Below are 4,576 nucleotides of genomic sequence, written 5' to 3' on the forward strand. Positions count from 1 at the left end.
GCAGTGAATGAGTTAAAATCATGAAATTATTCTATTCATTTTTATCATAATTTCCTTGCACCTAGTAATTAAATACGACAGTACATGAAAATAAACGGAAGAAATTTGTGAAAATGTTCTTACAAGAAAAAAAAAAGCGCAATTACAACCTTCACTTTATGTATTTCATATTTTGAAAGTTGACAATTCTGTCGCATTTAACTCATTCACTGCCATTCCTGAATACATTTCGGGAATTGAAAATATAACATGGAGCGCCATTCCCGACTTTTAGTTTTTCTTTCGGGGGTGGCGAAAAAGCGCTGGTCAGACCTCTGGCAATGTTTTTTTCCCTTCCACGAAGGGGCAGCATTTGCCTTTTGTACACCTGCCTCCACTTCAAGCTCAAATAACTCCAGACCCATATAACATAGGAATTAACTTTTTTTTCTGATGAAAGAAGAGAGTCTAAGATGAGAAGGTTTCTTCAGCCGTCATCTGTACAAATTTGAAGGTTTCGGACGTTTCGCCTCCTATCCAAGAGGCTTCGTCAGCGAAATGAAGTCTGACTGGTAGTATCGGCCCTATTTATATATCCCTAAAATAGGGCCGATACTACCAGTCAGACTTTAGTTCGCTGACGAAGCCTCTTGGATAGGAGGCGTAACGTCCGAAACCTTCAAATTTGTACAGATTGAAGAAACCTTCTCATCGATGGACCACTCCTGTACGACTGAGAGCTTACACAGACGAAGGGAGTCTAAGGTTTCTTACACTGCATTGAATGTTTATGTAGTCCTAAAACTCAATATTCTGTGGGACCCGGAATTCGAGTGACAATGACAAAAACCCTGGCACTGGAGTGGACGCATTTTTGCATGTCGTCTGGCAGTGAATGGAAGTGAGTTAATTCTGACGTGAGCCTTGGTACCACGAGTTGAACTCGCCCCACACTTTGAGAATCACGGTTACGCGTTTCCTCCAACATAACGATCCAATGATAAAGCTATCAAGTTAGTCTTTTAACATTTTTTTTCTTCAGAACACAGTTGGAATGACCCTCTCCTCATTCAAGTGCCACGTGCCAAATAATTCACGGCCGCATTCAAATTTTACGCTGCAACATGACCCCACAAGGGAAGCGCGGAAGAACCCAAGCCGGTTTGGTCTTCACCAAGGAAAACATCCATAGAAAGGCCAATAAACCAGCAGGAGATAAAATGAACATCTCGGCAATGTTTTATTGCGTCGCTTTAAAAGCTAATTTATGTTTCCACTATAAACCTTATGCAGCACAAGAGCTATGAGTGTGGTCCGCTAATCTTTAAAGCACATTTAACCAAGACAGTTTTATTTTCGTCTTAAGGGTTAAAGTTAGTGCGATTGCATGTCTCTGTGTGTGTGTGTGTGTGTGTGTGTGTGTGTGTGTGTGTGTGTGTGTGTGTGTGTGTGTGTGTGTGTGTGTGTGTGTGTACAGACCACATATTTGGAGTTTATCTATGAACATTTTAATGGTGATACTGTATATGGACTGTGAGTGTTGAAAATCTGACAAAGGAGAACAGTTGGACAAACTCACTCGATTTAATTCATGGCAGTGACTTATAAGAGAGGAAGTCCACATCATGGGAGAGGGACTGTTGAGCAGGATGCTGATTTAGTGACTTGCGAATCTGCCTTGCAGCTCTGAGTTTCGGGATGGAATCCCAGTTCCGTTTGCATCATTTTGCCCATGCCTGTGTGTGTTTATTTTTATGATTAGATTTTTTTTTTTTTGGTGCTCCCATTTCCTCCCACATTCCAAAAACATGCGAGTTAGGTTAACTGAACACTACATCCATTTTTGGGTCCGCTTATCTTATCTTCATTGCGGGTGTGCTGGAGCCTACCCCAGCCGTCTTCGGGCACTAGGCAGGGGACACCCTGAACTGGTTGCCAGCCATTTGCAGGGTACTCAAAGACAAACAACCATCCGGGCTCGCATCCACTAAACGAGGGACAAATTAGAGCACAGGTGTCAAAATCAAGGCCCGGGGGCCAAATCTGAGCCGCCACATCATTTCATTAGGCCCACGAAAGCAATTAAAACTTTCAATGATGAAATTCAATGATGCTTGCTAAAGTCAATCAAAATTTCAACTTGTCACATGTAAACCACAATAACAGTCATTATTTTTGACTTGAGATTTGAAAAATGGTTATTCATAACCGTATTTTCCGGTGTATAGGGCGCAACCCTAATGAATGGTGTATTTTTAAAATTGTTCCATTTATAAGGCACACCTTCAATGAATTAAAACAGTCTTCCAAATATAATATATACATATATAAAAGTTTTCCAAATACAGTGATACCTCGGTTTTTGACCATAATCCGTTTCAGAAACCTGTTCGAAAACCGATTTGTTCAAAAACCGAAACAGCACTTTCCATTAAAATCAATGTAAAAAATCTTAATCCGTTCAAAGTGTAGAAAACAACTTTTTAACTAGTTCATCGCATAAACCGGATAAAAACGTAATAACAGAGCAGGTCATGTGTAAAATTCTATAAAAACATACTTTTATTTATCACCAATTTTATTTCTGCCACGGGGCGTGTTGGCACCTATCCCAGCTGTCTTTGGGCAAACACAGGGCACACTAACTTTTCAAACCATCCTCTGCTTGCTGTAAAATCATACTATTCAGGAGATCTTAACCAAAGATGTCTGCATTTTCGCAAAAATAAAACAACAACAATATTAATGCGTCGGTCACAATGAGACAATGAGGGAGACGTGACATACAAGGAAGTGATGTATAAGGAAGCGGAGGGTAGTCGAGCGATGCATTCAGATGCACTCAGTTTGGTTGAGAACCAAATTTCGGTTGTATACCAGGGCATAAAAAATATGACATTTTTGGTTGAAAACCGAATAGGATGAGAACCGAGACGTTCAAAAACCGAGGTTTGACTGTATAAAGCACACCACATTATAAGGCGCTATAGTAGAGGCTGCTACACACGACTTCTTTTAAAAGGTGTAATGGCTTCGGTGGCTGCTGACAGTAGTTGTGAGACCTGTTGTAGCTTAATATTATTTCACATGTAAAGCGCACCGGCGTATAAGGCGCAGGCTCATATTTTGAAGAAAATCAAGGCTTTTGCGTGCGCCTTATACAACGGAAAATATATTAATTTGTTGTATGCTCCCTGTGTAATATGTGGAGGGGATGAAACATTCTAATGGCTTCCCCAAATTCATAACAGCCCCCGAGAGGAAACCATAACTGCAATGTAGCCTGCAGCAAAAAAATAGTTTGACACCCTTGATTTAGTTTTCAACCAGCCTGCAATGCATGTTTTTGAAATGTGGGAGGAAAGCGGAGTACCCGGAAAAAAGCAACATAAATACAAGGAAAACAGGCAAATTACTACAAACACAGGAAGCCAGGAGCTGAAATCGAACCTCTGCACTGTGTGGTCGACACACTTAACCACTTGACAACCGAGCTGTCATATTTATATATTTACTCATGTCAAAATAGTCAGTGCTATTTAATTCTAGCCAAAACGTGTTCTCTTTGCGCAGTGTAGCGGCTACGGATTTCCAACGCCGGCTTGAGCCATCCAAAAACAGTTCCTTTTGACGTAAAGGCACATTTAACTCCTTGAACATTAAAATGACAAATTATATGCGATCAAATGGCGAGTCACACTCATCCCCGCTTATAGAGTCGTATTTGCCATTTCAATTGCATCAGCAAAAAAATAGACAGGGAGAAAGCGGCCTCGGTTTGAGAGGGTCATAAAGATGACAGAATTAAAAGGAAAAAAAGATATAGCTCTCATTTCTAGTCGGTGGACGTTAGCGCTTCATTAGCGGGCAGAATGTGCGGAATATTATTGGGAACGATGGCTATCGAGCTACTTTGTAGTGAGGCCAAGTCACTATGAAGTCGTCACGCCCCGACACCTTCTGACCTTCTTTTTGTACCTCACAGCACGCGTGCATGTTCACAAGCGCGCACGCACACCCGAGCACTCACAAGAAAGGGAAAAGTGCAAAAGAGGACGAGAACGATACCCATCCCTGAACTCTAATCCATATCATAGACGACGAGGTCTTTCCGCTGCTCGTAGGCAGATCTCATTTCAGTTTTCCGGGCTTTAGGACATCACTCTTAACGCCTATCTCCCCCCCGGCGGCCCATTTAGAGAATTATTCAAATGAAGTAGAAACTTTGTCCGATAAAAGGCCCCTCAGATGTTCTTTTGAGGACCTTTGAAGGTTGCGGATGTAAAGAGGGATTCCTCCAGAGTCGCTCCCTCATTAACAATGATAATTGAGATCTGCCTGTGTTTGATATACACCATTAAACTAAAGGTCTGAACAATAGAAGTGAGTCTAAGAGAAATTCTTTGCAGCGCCTGCTTGGCCGGGGAAGCTAACGGCTAGACCAAATGACTCGTGATCCCGATTAAATTTCATTGTGCGCGATTCGGCGACAAGCCCGTCGCGTATTTCTGTGGAGAGTATTTCTGCTGAAGAAAAACTGACATGAAGTGGGAGTGCATTTTACAGTTGATTTTCTGTGATCCGTCAGTGAAATTAA

At 41.6% G+C, this 4,576-nt stretch overlaps 1 long non-coding RNA gene across 1 annotated transcript in view; it reads right to left on the bottom strand.

The window, feature by feature from the left end:
- The window catches only part of LOC148890209 (uncharacterized), a 36,082-nt gene extending 34,064 nt beyond the window's left edge, over positions 1-2,018 (bottom strand). Inside the window, exon 1 of the long non-coding RNA XR_016116702.1 lies at positions 1,559-2,018. This is a non-coding gene — a long non-coding RNA (uncharacterized LOC148890209). The remainder of the gene's footprint in view (positions 1-1,558) is intronic.
- Between the last annotated feature and the right edge of the window lie 2,558 nt (positions 2,019-4,576).

This window comes from Hippocampus bargibanti, linkage group LG12 (genome assembly GCF_051943395.1).
Source record: "Hippocampus bargibanti isolate YZ-2025 linkage group LG12, ASM5194339v1, whole genome shotgun sequence".
Classification (NCBI taxonomy): Eukaryota; Metazoa; Chordata; class Actinopteri; order Syngnathiformes; family Syngnathidae; genus Hippocampus; species Hippocampus bargibanti.